This window comes from Sapajus apella, unplaced genomic scaffold (assembly GCF_009761245.1).
Source record: "Sapajus apella isolate SASKATOON/1434 unplaced genomic scaffold, GSC_monkey_1.0 scaffold75, whole genome shotgun sequence".
Lineage (NCBI taxonomy): Eukaryota > Metazoa > Chordata > Mammalia > Primates > Cebidae > Sapajus > Sapajus apella.
The window spans coordinates 5,924,471-5,940,835 of NW_022437015.1; the positions used below are offsets into that span (position 1 = coordinate 5,924,471).

The following is a 16,365-nucleotide window of genomic DNA, read 5'->3' on the forward strand; positions in this document are numbered from 1 at the left end:
TTCAGGAACTCTTGTAAGGCAGTCCTAGTGGTGACGAAATCTCTCAGCAGTTGCTTGTCCATAAAGGATTCTATTTCTCCTTCACTTATGAAGCTTAGTTTGGCTGGATACAAAATTCTAGGTTGAAAGTTCTTTTCTTTAAGGATGTTGAATTTTGTCCCCCACCTCTTCTGGCTTGTAGGGTTTCTGAGGAGAGATCCACTGTGATTCTGATGGGTTTCCCTTTGGGGATAATTTGACCTTTCTCTCTGGCTTCCCTTAGCATATTTTCCTCATTTCAACCCTGGTGAATCTGACCATTATCTGTGTAAGGTTTATTGCCGAGGTAAAATGAGGAAACTGAGGCAAGTATAAGAAAATGAGAAGCTAATTTATTCAGCTCCCAGGTGAGGTTCTGTGGTCCAGGGAGGGGCCAAAGAAATCACGTCTGGCTGTTCAGGTCATGGGGTTTTATGGGGAGGGAAAGCGATTGATTGGCTATTGGGGAAACAAAGTGAAGGCAATTTTATTGGCTGTCAGGAAGCAGGAAATACCTGGAACTAGTTGCCATTGGTAAGCGGGTGGGACTTTGGGTAAGTGGGCCTTGATTGGCTGTTGGGGAAACAAAGTGAAGGCAATCTTATTGGCTATTAAGAAGCAGGAAATACCTGGAGCTAGTTGCCATGGGTAAGCGGGAGGGACCTTGGGTAAGTGGGCCTTCCGGAGGCATACAGAACAGACTGCTACCAGGCAGGGTCTGATGGGGTTTCTTTAAAAAATTTTCTGCAGGGTTTTTCAGCAGCGGGCTGGGGGTTGGATGCATAATTTAGTGCTGAATGTGGGCTTGGGTCTGGTATGCGGTGGCGGGTACAGGGAAGCCATGAGGCAAGGCCAGGTAACGAGCTTGGGTGATGACGCAGTTATCAGGCGTGGAGAGAGATGGATGTGTCCATTTAACCCTCTGCGAGGCAGCCAGCCTCACAATGTGCTTTGGGGTTGCTCTTCTTGAGGAATGTCTTGTGGTGTTCTCTGTATTTCCTGGACTTCTATGTTGGCCTGCCTTGCTAGATTGGGGTAATTCTCCTGGATAATATCCTAAAGAGTGTTTTCCAGCTTGGATTCATTCTTTCCATCACATTCAGGTTACACCTATCAAACGTAGATTAGGTCTTTTCACATAATCCCGTATTTTTTGGAGGCTTTGTTAATTTTTTTCACTCTTTTTTTCTCTAATCTTGCCTTCTCATTTTATTTCATTGAGTTGATCTTCAACCTCTGATATTCTTTCTTCTGCTTGGTTAAAACTTATATATGCTTTGTGAAGTTCTCGTGCTGTGTTTTTCAGCTCCATCACGTTGCCATTTCCAGACTGCTTCGGTAATGGCGGACTGCCTGAGTAATGGCAGACTGCCTTAGTCATGGCGGACTTCCTCAGTAATGACAGACTGCCTCAGTAGTAATGGACTGCCTCAGTAATGGTGGACACCTTTTCCCCCACCAAGCTTGACTGTCCTGGGTCCAGCTGCACTTGCTGTGAAACTCTCAGTCCAGAGCATTTCAGATTGCTGGTTGGGATCCACCATACCAGATCACCTGGCTCCCTGTTTCAGCCCCCTCTGTTTCGTTGAACGGACAGCTCTGTCTCCCAGGCATTCCAGGTGCCAGTTGAAATGGCTGCCCAGATTTGTGTGGGTTTTTCTGTGTAAACCTACAGTGCCAGCTGAAACAGCCATGCTGGAAACTCATGGCACTTTTCTGCCAGGAAATCTCCTGGTCTGTGGGCAGTAAAAACTCATTTGGAAATGCAGTGATAACTCATCCTCTGCACTGTTCCCACTGGGAACTGCACTTCAGAGCTTTTCCTATTTGGCCATCTTTAATCTGCCATTATTATTATTATTTTTTGAGATGGAGTCTCGTTCATTCACCCAGGCTGGAGTGCAATGGTGCATTCTCAGCTCACTGCAACCTCTGCCTCTCAAGTTCAAGAAATTCTCTAGCCTCAGCCTCCTGAGTAGCTGAGATTACAGGAGCACACCACCACATTCAGCTAATTTAGAAAGGGATTTTAAAATAAGCCCCTTTTTAAATATTCCTTCATTATTTAAAAACTCCTTTCTGTATTTTGTCTACGGTGCTTGTAGTCTTGAGGACATCTGATCAGAGGAAAGGCCAAAATGTATATTATTTAGGGAGATATGGTCGTGAAGAAAGACTGTTTGGGACAACATAAATAGCATCAAAGCAAATTTGAGAGATTGTGTTCTAGTCTTGGCTTTTCCACTTCCAAGCTATAGAAACACAAACAGTTCTCTTCTCTCTGGGCCTTAGTTATCTTAAAATAAGGCCAATAATTTCTGACTTTTTTGAGGTCATGGACTATTAAGAAGGTTATCATAGCAATAGAATCTTTTTAAATAAAATACATACACAAAATTTCTCTCTCACACACACGTGCACACACACACTCAAACATTTTTGTACAATTTGATTTTTTTAAGCTTAAAAAAAAAACTATGCTTTAAAATTACATTAAATATCGTGGATGCAACCCAAGTAGTCAATATTTTCTTTCCTTTTTTAACGTCCTTTCTCTCCTGCCTTTACTCAGATCTGAAAGTACCAGCATAAGCCTGTATCCAAAACAAGTATTACTCACTTTAGCACCTATGGTGACTGAGAAGAAATATCAAGGAAAATAGAAAGATGTACATATGAGAGATCATCTCTCAAAATAATTAACACTGAACTAACTCTGATTATACCATATTTGGGCAAGGTTTGTAACCCTCTGGGCTTCCATTTCATCACCTATAAAATGAGGAAGTTGGACAGATAAGTGGTTTGTAACCATTTGGGGGATTACTATCTGAAAACCCTTATGCTGGGCCCTTCCTGCCAGGTTGCATTTCCTGATAGCAGAGTGTCTGACGTAGCAATGTTCATTAGTCCAGTGATTCTTAGCATGTTTTTGGTCCCAGACTCCTTTAAGAATCTGATTAAAACTATGAACTTTCTCTTAAGAAAAATGCACATAAGAGTGCAAACAGATTTCATAAATGCTTTCGGGGATTCAAGGACCATCTGAATTCTATGCATGACTCACCAGAGAAAAACCTATGCCCAGTAAGATGTCTAAGAATCCTTTTACTTCCAATATTCCACAAGTCTCTAATGTGGCCAGCAGGTTTGGCTTAAGGCAAAGTTGTGTGGTAAATACTTCCCCATATTCTTCTCATTTATCTTTAGTATTCCTTTCTTGTTAATTGTACTGAAATTGACAGGGTCTCTACTGAGAGTGGATTTACCTGATAAGATTACACTAATTCCTAGTAAAATAAAACCCTAATAAGGAATTTGAGGCGACGCATTTACCCTTCCCAATAGAGTTTGCTTCTGCAAAAAGGGCACAGGGGGAATAGCCAATAAGAACACCCTTGAAATATTAGTTTTTCAAACCAGTGGCAGGTATGTGAGTGGGTTTTTGTGCATTATAATACGTTCAATGAATATTTTATTGTGTGTGATAGGTGACCTTCCGCTCTGTCTATTCATAAGAGTGTTTCTTTCTCTATAGGGCTTTGCCCACATGTGCATACATGAATGCAGGCTATATAAAGTGACTTTTGTGGGCCCTAGCTGAATCTCCTGTCACCAAGTTCTGCTTGTTGCTAATTGTAAGAACTTTAAAAAATCAATAAAAATAAAACCACTCCTGGTTTGGATTCTTGTCTTAGTACGTAAATCCAAACAACACTCCTTTGCTCGATTTCCCTGAGTACTACGTTTGATTGGAAAATCCAGTGTTTATTCACATCCAAACTATAATTTTTAGTACAATGTATTCTGGACATTTTTCCAATAACAAATTAGGTTTCTTTCAGGCTGCAAACTTGCCCTAACATACAGTCACATCATTAAGTTTTATTTTGGGCACTACATTTTGAACCATTTATTTCTTTCTTTATCTTATGCCTAAAGAATAGAAATTCAATTAGCAAGTTAAAATTTACTACATTGGTTTTGCAAAGAATCATGATCTTGAGTAAAGTGGCATTTTGCATTTGACACTGGAGGATTGATCTTGTATAGAAACAACTTTCCACCCATTCCCCTTCACTTTGTTCCTAGACTCAGTATATTTCTGCAAAATGAATTCTATTTCCCACCATTTTCCATAATCAGTTCAGAGACTATCCCCCGAGGACAAACAAAACATACTGGTAGCAGATAGAACAGAAAACTCTGGCAAGGTAGGAAGGAGTTTAGCAAGTGGTCGACCCTATAACTGCTTGAAATTGTGGTACTGAGAAATACAGGATCTCCCTAATGTTGCCATAACACCATCACCCCAAGACTGGGGATTTTTCCATTAGTGCTGTGTATTCCCTGAATTTATATTAATAAGTTCTTCTTTTATTTTCTGATTTAAAAAAATAATGATTAATAAAATTCAGTTGCAGTATTATACTTTACCGAAGGTACCATTATAACCTGAGAATCGGCAGTAACATTCTTTGGCTTGAAAACACCTTAATTTCAAAACACCAAATCCATACTGAGCATTTTATTGTCTATCAAAGCAGTGTAACTTGGGGAAAATTACTTAACATCTCTGAGCCTGTTTTTTTGACTATAAAATGAGATCAACAGTATACCTAAAATATAGAGTTGTTTTGATGAGTAAATAAAATAATGATTGTAAAACCATTCATATAAAACACAATGCCTGGCACATTGCCAACTGTCAGGCCATCAAATACCTTTGGCATCCACAAAAAATATTTTACTTAAACAAGGAATTAATAAGATTAATACTCTAACTCATAACTCCCACCCCAAAATAATTTGAATAACTGAGTTTGAAAATGTCTTTTAATCTTCTAATTTTAGCACTTTATATTTTATTGATGTTGATGAGTTAATTCTGTGCAAGTGCATGGCCAGACATAAAGCACTTTACATATTATAGAATACTAAACAAATTTTAGTCACGATTAAATCATAACTATTAAAAATATTAAAAATCATTGGAATGTGAGGATTCCTTGTATTTAAAACCGTAGGCCTGATGGTATGAATACATTTAGAAAAACTACATTAATCATAATCTATACTGTTCCATGTAATCTTTTATTTACAGTATGACAAAGAAGCCAACCTGAGACCTAGTAATTTTAGAATCACAGGTAAACATTAAATAATAATGAAACATTCATTATAAAGGAAATTATCTCCTCAAATCTATATTAAGAGCTGAAACTTTTACTTTGCTTCCACTTTAATATATTTGATATTTCAGAGTTGCTCTAAGGGAAAGAATAAAAGCATGATCTGGGTCTCTATTCTTAATTTAAGAAGGCTTGACCTTTTTCTTTTTTTCTTTTTCTAGATCATATATATATATGTATGTATATATAGGCAGAGCCATGAAGTGTAGTTTTGAGTCCATTTAATATTTGACCTTGCCTCTGTAACTAAACAAGAGAAACCCTTGCTACAGATAATGTAACTACAAATAAATCACCTATTTCATAGGTGCCATAAGACACTGGCCAGGCGGAAATTATTTTGGTAAAAACATTGTCTTAAGAGTCAAAAAACCATGTTTCAGATCCAAACTTTATCATTAGTTAACTGTGAGACTTAAACCAGATTCCTTCTTTCTTACTTTCTTCATCTTTAACATGAGAGCTTAGACTATACCATCACTCATATCCCCTTCAGCTCTGATATGCTATTATTGGACCAATTGGGAGTGAAAGTTCAGAAGTTCCTATAGGATTGTTTTCTTTGGTTCTAGTCAAACATCTAGAACAAACATCTTTGGAATTTTCTAGCTGAAAATTCCAAAGATGTTTGTTCTACAAAAGGAGAAAGACATGCCTACATCCAAAGCTTATTTGGTGGAAGCAGGTAGGTGGAAAGTGAGGATATCAAGAGGTGAGCCAGTAAAAAGTGGCAAGAGCTATGGGTTTTCAGAAATCCAAGTAATATTTCTATTCTTTACTTACTAAAATCTTGTGGTTCTTAATAGGCCCAACCCAAACCCTTTGCCTCCTGGAAGACTTGCCTGACGTCTATAATAGTATTGTATCCATTACTCTAGCTCTCTGAGATCCTTGCCTTCTTTGAAACCTTACAGCACTAGATATGACATTCTTGGGCCCTTATTACATTCATGTTGCCTTATATTTGGGGCAATTTCATTATATATATTTGCATTATATATATTATTGCCATATATATATGTCTTATCTGTTTAATTGGATTTTAAAGAGTTGCTGGGACATGGTATCCTTTCCTTTGCCATCAGGCCTCTGCCACTCTGCCCTTTATTCTTACCTCCTCAGTTGAATTTAATCCACTGCTCTACCCTTAGGAGTTATTCAATATATGTTTGCTGAATGAAGCTGAGACTGTGTGAGGAAAGAGAGCATCACAATGAACTCTAGACACACTCAAGCAAGAAGAAAAAATATTTCTCTAAACAAACAAGCATAATATTATCCACATCATCTGCCAGACCCCAAAACACAGAATCAAAAGAAAATGCCAGTGCAATATATTTCTGTCTGTTGTCAATATGTCTGGTCTAATACACATTTAGGTTAGTTTACTCTTTGGTTGGGCTCAGTGGCTCATGCTCGTAATCTCAGCCATTTGGGAGGCTAAGGCGGGTGGATCACTTGAGGCCAGGAGTTCAATACCAGCCTGGTCAACATGGTAAAAACCCATCTCTACTAAAAATACAAAAATTAGCTGGATGTGATGACGTATGTCTGTAACCCCAAGCTACTCAGATGGCTGAGGCATGAGAATTGCTTGAGCCCAGGAGGCAGAGGTTGCGGTGAGACAAGATTGGGCCATTGCACTCCAGCCTGAGTGACAGAGCAAGAATTTGTCTTTAAAAACAAAACAAAAACACCAAAACCTCTTTTCTCTCTTATATTTTTCTCCAGTTGCTCAAGGCGATTCTCACTAAAGCTAGCTTATGACAAAATCGTTATTTTGCTTTTAGCAGTTCAGTTTTCCTATCCTTGGATCTCTTCAATTTTCCTTTATATTCTGTTCTCAACATGTACTCCTACTTTTACAGTTCTAAACTCATTCACACCAAGGTTTTCAAATAAGTATATTTCTAGGAGAATGAGAATTTTCAAATCAAGACTTCAGAAAGAAAGAAATTCTTGCCCCTACAGGACTTGCGTTTCAGGCATAGTGGAGGCAATATTTTGAGGTAAAGAGCCCTCCAGGTATTCCCTATAACATACTACACAGGTATGTCTTGGCACGAGGCTGAACCTGCAATAATATATTTTTTTCTTCCATGGCCTATGTCAAAAGTCCCTTTACTTTGATCTAGAGGTATTACCCAAGTCATGGGTATTACCTCCAGCTGCTTCCTGTTCATCTACCTTTGGGAGAGTGGGGGAGGGGGACATTAGGTGCCTAATACAGTGTGGCACTGGTCTCAAGGGTCTATAACTCTGGGGCTCCTTGGAACACAATCTTCAAGAGCCTGTGGCAGTGGGGTCTGGGCTACAGAAAACCAACTTCTTTTCATCGGATCCTGCCTAACCACTTGAGAGGAAACGGGGGCTTTACCTGCACTTCTTGGTAATAGGGACCTTGAGGCCAATGGGAAATGGGTAGACCGGAAGTGGAAAGTGGATTGTAGCTCCAAATTCCTCCTAAGGAGTGGTGTATTTAATTCAATGTCAGAATTTTAGAGGTTTGTGTATTCAAGAATGCTCAAGGCAAAGATCATGCTCACCTTGACCTCACCTACTGGGAGGTTTCTAGGGAACATTCTTGAGAATGTTCACTTTGGTAACTGAACACAGTGAGAGGCTGTGAGAAAGGATCGCCCTAAGGTTGCAGTGGTCCACTATCTATGGAAGCAACTCGAGGGATCCCAGGTTCAGCGAAGGACTCCATAGACAAATAGGCTGTGTGTTATCATGAACTCAAATCTGAGTGCAACCACAGAAGACAATGCACTGTGGCCCTAGAAATAGAAAGGAAAATTTATTTTCCTAAGTGTGAAGCTTTGCAGGCTCTACATACAGCCTGTAGTGTAGCCCTGCATCATTAACAGGGGTGGGCGGGGGGTGGAGAGAATGAAAGCAAAAGAGCACGCTGGCTGCCCCCTGGATAACGGAAAGGTTCAGTGTAAATAGAGAGTGGCTTGCATAATTCACTCTGACATCTTACTACTATGTTTTTCAACATGGTAGCGGTTAGATATTCCTGATAATTTTTTTTTCCTTTTACTTTCATAATTTTCCTTTTGGCTTTCTTTTATTTTGTATTATTTTTACTTTTATTTATTTTCTTCCTTCCCTCCATCTCTCCTGCCTCCCTTCCTTTCCTTTCCTTTCTCCTTTCCTTTCCTTTCCTTTCCTTTCCTTTCCTTTCCTTTCCTTTCCTTTCCTTTCCTTTCTTTTCCTCTCCTTTCCTCTCTTCTTTTTCTTTCTCTTTTTCTTCCTCCTTCTTTTTTTTTTCTTTTGCTAGTGAAGGAGAATTGGATTGGTCATTTTCAGAACAGGGAGCCTAAATTGATGCACAGATCAGCAGCATCCTTGTTGGAGTGGCCGTCACATGAATTCTTTGGAGATCTCTGAAGAAAACAGAAAGAAACTGAAACGGTAGGTTCTAATTATTTATGCATCATTAGCTCTCATCTGCGTTTTTCCCTTAATATCTAAAATTGGACTCTTCATGCAAGATCTGTACAACTTGTCAAGTCTAAGGACATTTATGGATATAATGAACTTGGACCATCCTTAAATGTTATTTTTTTGGTATTTGCACAAACAAAAATAATTGTGTGGTGGGCTGCCAGAGGAGGGAGGCAACTTTAAACTTGAGAAAATATAAGTTTGACATGGAGAGATTTTTAGTAATGTGATTAGCTCAATTGATATTGAGTAAAACATTCCTATGAACATTTGTAATTTAACCTGTTTTGTATTAAGTAGAGTTGCTTACATGAAGATGCAAGATAATTTTTATCTACTTGTTGCTATTACACTTTGGGAGTGCTATTTTTATCTTCTGCATAATTAAACTGGTTAACTTTGTGTCCTTTTCAAAATGAGCTATTATTTAAAAAATGAGAGCTATAATATTTCAGGACCTTAGCTAACATATATACATGTTCCTATAAGATTATGTAAGTTACTTATTTTCACTGTAAAAGTTAATTGTTGCAATTAATGATAGATATAAACATTCTGTTTTTAAACACGTTTAGGAAAACTTGTTTATAATGAAAGAAAGGGAAAATAAGAAACATAACAGGCATAGTTGGTCTGTTTTTCATAGATAAGCTCTATCTATAATAGTAAGTAATCAGCACATTAAAAAATCGACAATGGTTAAAATGATTTTAAATTTAATTTGCATTTCTTGATACTCAAAATTGACTTATTTTGACAAAATGTAAGTGCAATTATTTCCTTGTTTGCCTGTTGTTTCTTTTTTGTGCTCCAAGAGAAAATGTTTAGGATGGTACCTTTTGGCTTTAAACCATATAATGACACTATCAATCATGTGTAACTGCCAGGAGCTGCATTCAAAGAATAAAAGAAACAAAGTCATGAATTCCTGCTTGAGAGAGAGTTGGAAATGAGGAGGGATGTGGTACAAAATGACCCAATATTAAATCTCAAATAACTTTCCTGCTCCCTCCTCTACTGTCATCAGTAATGTATATGGACTTTATTTTATACTGCTCTAAATTTTCCATAAAAGAAAAAGTTATAGTTTTATTCAATAAGCAGAACTATATGCTTTAGAGAGCTTTGGGTCATTCAGCAAAAAGTATTTTATTTTTCTTTTAGCTTCTGTACATATCAGGCATAAAAACAAAAAATCATTGAACTTATAGAGAGGATTAAAGTTATTCCACCCAGGGTAAGATTATACCAGTCACACTGGCAAACATTTGGATATGCCAAGAAGTTTGTATCCAAGGAGGATATACTTTTAGTTACAGATCATGTGCTTTGCACTTGTGAATACATGTACTGCTCTGCTTTGCTATATGTTTGTAATAATATTTTTATGAGACAGGAACCACCTAGTGTATCTATTTTGTTGGGGCCAGTTTAATATGATGCTGAATACTATAAAGATTAATAAACACAAAGTGGGTAATAAATTGATCCTAACATCTCACTGAATTTCACCTGGAGAGCCCTAGGAATGAATGCACTTCATGATCTCCCTTTGTGCTAGGTAACTGAAATGAAGAGGACAAAAAAGCATATCTTCTGCATTCTACCCATAGATACTTTTGGCACCAATCAGCTACACAGAACTAGAAAGGGAAGTAAACTCCTTTTCCTGATCTCTATCCAATCCTGATAAAAGGGGAGCACAGAAAGTCCCCCTTCCACTGCCCTTGACATTGATCCCCCTAAAGTCTTCTTTCTATGCCATAGGTCTCAAGAATCAGTCTCTGGATCCCAAGTCTGAGAATAAGAAATTATCAGAAACAGATTCAACTCTTGTCACTTCAGAGCAATGGCAAACATCTGAGATTTTTATACTTTGGGAAATAAAGTAGATTCATAGCATACATTGTGCAGTTGGAAAAATTGAGACTCACAGAGGTGAAGTGACTGGGTCAAGTACCTCTGTGTGTGACAGAGACAAAGGTAGAATCCAGGCTTTTTCATACCTTGTCCAGTGCTCTGTTCATTTCTCCTTGCTGACTATCAAGATTTGTGGATTAAAAGACATGCATTATTCATTGGGAAACACTAAAAGATTTCATGTTGAGAGCATTCAAGAATCTCTCAATACCAGGGCATACTTCAGGCTTCTCCTAAGGGCCCTAATATTGTAACAGGCCTTGAGTTTCTGGGCTTTACCACTGTTTCCTTCCAAGAATAGGAAAGAGTTTTTTCCACTGTGCTAACAAAAAAAAATGCAAATTGATACTACATGCTGTAATACAAGATTAACACAGACCAGGACATATATTGGATGCTTACGTGCTGTATTGAATGTCAGAGCAATATTATGGCCAATTTATTAGACAAGAGAGAGTATTTAGTAGGTCCTGAGGTCTAGAAGATTCCAGATTTGAGAAAGGAGTCAAGATTTTATGGTTTCTGTCTGAAATAAACAGGCCTATGCAGCCGGTTAACTAAGGTTAGAGTGTGAGGAAGATAAATATGTACAGTAAGTGGTAGTATGTGAATCCTGAAAAGGATACAGTAATTAGTGGATTGACTATTACTGTTTGTCATATAACTAAGTGCTATCTGATATTTGAAAATTAAAGTGGGTTCTTCTGGTATAGTCTTTGGAAGGTAAACAAAGAGTATGCTCCAGAGGCATCACTTTTCTTTGCAGCAACAACTGCATTAACAGCAGCTAGGGAACAAGATGCAGACAGAGTTCCTAACAAATAATCAGATATGCAAGATGTTAGCCCAAATCAAGTCTGTATAGACTCTGAAAACTTGGTTATGGGTCAAGAAGTTCACTAAATTTAGTTATATATAGTGAGGAAACTACAATTTGAACCATTACCGGGATCAGTCATGCAGAAGCATGACTTGTGCCCACTGTGGGAGGCAGGGCTGCCAATTCAGACTCAGTTGCATCTTGGATAGCATAATTTTATGTCACTGGAAACCTAAAATAAATGCAAATATCTGTCACCAAGTCAAAAAAACCATCAACTCCTATCCTACTCCCTGACATATATTTGCTTCTTCAAAAAGCTTTTGCAAAATGTCACACTACTTAGAGAAGAAAATAAGGTTTTCTCTACATTCTTAGAAACACATGAAAGACCTTAACATTGTTATTATTACTTAGCTAAATGTTTTTTCAGCTTTACTTGGCAGATCAGATTCAAGTATTTCTTATAAGCTAATCACATGTTACCAGATATTTTTTATACATTGATGACTTTTTTTTGAGACAGGGCCTTACCCTGTTACCTAGACTGAAATGCAGTGGGCATGAATATAGCTCACTGCAAACTTGATCTCCTCGGGCTCAGATGACTCTCCTACCTCAGCCTCCCAAGGAGCTGGGACTGTAGTCACATACCACCACACAAGGCTAATTTTTGTACTTTTTTGTGGAGACAGGGTTTCTCCATGTTGCCCAGGCTCGTCTGGAACTCCTGGCCTTAAGCAATCTCCTGACCTTGGCCTCTCAAAGTGCTGGGACTACAGGCATGAGCCCCTGAACTTGACCCCAATGACATATTTCTGTATGATAAAATGATTCTTACAATATAAGCATAGGATAACAGTGATGAAATAATTTACTGTTCAAAGTATTTAATCTTTTTTAGGTAATACTGATGACTTATAATTTACTTATTTAAAACTAAAAGTGTGTTATTTTTGGTATGTACTCCATTTGAAGTGTCAGACCAAATGGTGTGCTGAAAAATGAATAACATGTAGAATATAGACTGATTTATTATTTCTCATATATGTTTTTACAATTAAATACTATCAGCAAAGTATATTATGAGAAGAAAAACCCTACAGAGTCTATTTTTTTAAATTTACATTTTATTTTAATCTGTAGTTTCCTGGCCCCTAGTAATTTTGATACAGAAAGACTTACTCATTTAATTTTCTAAAGACATATTGCTTTAACTTGTTCTCCCACATCCTTATGGCAATAGCGTTCTGCTTCTGTATTCTTTGGTCCAGTTTTGATTGGGATCTGTTTTTATTTTTACCTTTTTTTCCCTTTATTTTTACACCTTCTACTTATAAATGTACCTGTTGATTGCTCTCTCTTCTAAAAAAGTTAGGGTTAAAACTAGGTAGTGCTAATGTTGCAATACTTCCTATAACTAACTCAGTTTAACAAAGGAAAGTTCAGTAATTTGGTCTAGCATTAGTGTCTCTGAGGAAGAACTACTGACTGTAGAAAAGAGTTTTGTATCCAAAAAAGTCACAGTGCATTTCAAGGAATCTGGTACGGTAATGCCTTTCTCTCTGAAATGCTATGATTTCTAAAAGCTTATTTGGGTTAAAAAGAAAATTCTACCTAGCTGAAGCAGACTATGAATAAAGCACACTAGACTGTAAAGTGGCTGGTCTAAATAATCCATTTGGATTATTTAGGGAAGGCAGATTTGGGGCCCAAGTTATTCTGAGTAAGTGATCATATATTGGATTTAGGGATACCCAGTTTGTCTCTGACATCTTGCTGAAAGGCTCTTTTGACCATGGAGAATAGATTAAACCTCCTTCAGTTTTTTTGGCATGAAATTTGGTTAAGCAAACACTCTGAGTACATTCTGCAATTTGCAGAGAGAAAAGGGCTGCTTTTCAGAAGACTGTAACCTGGATTATATTTGATGTATAATTATTTGTTAATGACTGCTTTAGTTCTAAGTTACAGTTTTAAGAATTTTACATTATGAAATATTATCTTTGTGTCTGTTTGTGTCTCTTCCAGGGGAAAAATTACTCAGAAAATTTAAAACTAGCTGACCTCTGGGAATAATTACATTTGAAAACCTCTGTGACATAGTCCAATAGAGAAAAAATATTAAAGTTAATCACCCCAGGTTATAAGTTATTCCTTGACTGGGACTTGGGCCAAACATGAATGGCCAGAGTAAAACAACAGGCTAAATCAATATCTGAAGAATATGGGCATGATGGTTAATCATGCTGGCCCCTCCTTAAATGCTATGAAACCTCTGCATGTGGGCTACTTGAATACAATACATCCAGATGCAGTCTTCTACCCGTAATTTTCATTTAGTGATGCACCTGGATACTGATTGGAAAAATTTTGGACACACAATAGAAATGAAAATTGATAGTAAATCACCCTAATATATTCCCCTCTAAAGACTGTATGATGTTGCTTTGAAAATTTTAAATTTAACCTATTTAACATTTGCATGCATTAACCGACTTGTCATATTGAGTAAAATAACATGAAATACTTCTAAGAAGTGGTGATCAGTTCTTTATATTTTTCTGCAAAATTTCAGCACATTAGTTGAAAAGATAGAATTGATTTGGTTTCATATGTAAAAATTTGTTTTCAAAATAAAGATTTAATTTCATATAACCTTTTCTTGGGTGACAAATGATTTTTAGATTGTAATAATTTATTTTAGAATGAAAATTAGGTTTGGTTTGCTCAGTCTCACTCATAAGCATACTGATTTTATTTTCTTCATGGGTAATACTGAGCCTTTGGCTTTGTTCTATTCCCACATCACTGGGAGTTCAGTCTAGTTTCTTTGGCAAAGGAAAAATAATAGTTTTCTAATATGATTTTGGATTTTGGACTTACTTTTAGTTCTCAGAGCCTTCTCACAGCTCCATACATGAGTTGCAAAGCAGGTCCAAAGTCACACCATGAACTAAGGGTCAACATCAGATTCAGACCATCTTGATATGTTAATTATCTCCCTGTGGAGCTTATATTCTATTCTAAATCAAGTATATTTGTAGTAATAACTCTAGAAAAAGCTATAAAACATCTAAGCAGCTACTCAGGATCTAAGACTTAGCAGGTTTTTCGAACTTATCTACCATTTGCTCTTTTATATTTAGTGTTCTATCATCAAAAATAATACATATTTTTAAATTGTATGCTTAAAATATACTAAGGATGGGGCAAGATGCCTTACATCATTTTGACAACAATAAATGTACATTATTTATTTATTTAAGCAATAAATAAGTGTAGATTTATTTTCTCCATTTTACAGATTGAGAAACTAATGTTCAAGAAATTACATAACTTTCCCAATGATATACAACTGTTTTTTCAACACCACTTTTTGTATGATCAACACACAAAAAGATGGGTATATTTAATATATATAACTTAGCAAGTATGGAGATAAATATATACCTGGGAAACCACCACCACAATCTATGAAATAAACATATCTTTCTTGGTTGAATTTTAAACCCAGTTCTGTTGATTGTGAAAGCTCTTTCCATATATTATGCTGTCTCTATAAGATAAAGCTATAATTCACTATCTTGTCCCTTTCCACTTGAGAATAGAGTTGGTAATAGAAGAAATCAAGATGTAACTCATTTCAAAACAGAATGTCCTTTAATTGGATTTAGGCTAGGTGGACAAGGATAAGGAAGTGCGGAATAGGGAATAAAATGAATAAAACAGAATTGTAAAAAGCAAAAATTAAATGCTTTAGTTATCATCAACCAGTCTTTATGATGTGTTTACTATTTTTACAAAATATAACCTCTGCCCTCTTAGAGCTTATTTACTTGAGGAGAATAAACTAGCACATATTAAATCTGATTATACAAAAGAGATTTAGGAAGAAGGTATGTTACTTCAAGGAACTTTTTGCCTTGAACAGTCACCATCCATCTACACTTAAGCTGACATAACGTAAAAAGAAAATCATATTAGAACTTTTGCTTTCTTATACATAATCTAATCTATGACATGCTAAGGTTTAAGAGCAAAGGTTCTGAACTCCAGATATAAGGCTCTGAGAGATTAGAACAAAATGTGTGGTTTTAAATGTAAGTTAAAATCAACAAAAGGAAAGGGCTCAGAAAATTTTACACAGAGGCTCTCCTAAACAGGTCTGGAGCATAGATTAATTTATGTGTTAACTTTTTTGCTGGCTTCCTAGTGCATTCTATATTGGCTATAAGGCATTAGAATTTGGGGGAAACATGGGACCCTTCATGCACAAAATCAAGTTTACACATCAACCATCAGAAAAGAGGATAGAGCTATTTTTATATTTGTGAGTAAGCTTTTTCCTTATGATCAAGGACTTGGAGTTATAGGATGTCTGTTCTTGGTTCAGAGAATACTCTATGCCTACATTACAGAGAGAATTAACTGGAATCTAATCACATACTTAAGTTTAGGAGCTCAGTGTGGTAACCATCTGATCCAGTCAGTTATCGAATCTTGAGTTAAAAGAACAAAAACACAATAACAGAATCTTAGGCCAGCCTGTCTGCTGATAATGCTAATTTTTTTCCCACCACATTCTCCTGCTCTCTACAGACTCACCTCCTCTGTCTGTGCTCCCTATCCAAGAGGAAATAGAGGAAGAATCTTGGGACACCAATTCTTAAACTCTGTTCTAAATTATGCTTTCAGCAGGCACTAATCACAAGCTTGAAGTCATGCTACTTTGGGACTGACTAGACACATAAACCTGAACAAGATACTAAGCTCTTTCATTTTTCAGTTTCTCTATCTCTGAAAATGGTATAATTGAGGACACTTCTCTCATAAGGGTATGGATTACCATGCAGATATTGAACAGGTACTTTGTATTTCTTTTGCCAGAGCTCCTCTGTACAATTGGCAAAATACCTTGTGCTACTGGATTGAAATCACACTGGGAACATTGAGTTGCAT

The 16,365-nt window shown here is 36.8% G+C and overlaps 1 protein-coding gene across 5 annotated transcripts in view; it reads left to right on the forward strand.

The window, feature by feature from the left end:
* The first annotated feature begins 7,944 nt into the window (after positions 1-7,944).
* The window catches only part of GPR174 (G protein-coupled receptor 174), a 29,944-nt gene continuing 21,523 nt past the window's right edge, over positions 7,945-16,365 (forward strand). For 3 of the 5 annotated variants that reach the window (XM_032251371.1, XM_032251372.1, XM_032251375.1), the window contains exon 1: positions 7,945-8,630. The gene's annotated coding sequence lies outside the window, so the exon portion shown is untranslated. Of the gene's footprint in view, positions 16,271-16,365 lie in introns of all 5 variants that reach the window. The other 2 variants (XM_032251374.1, XM_032251373.1) reach the window with 2 other exon arrangements.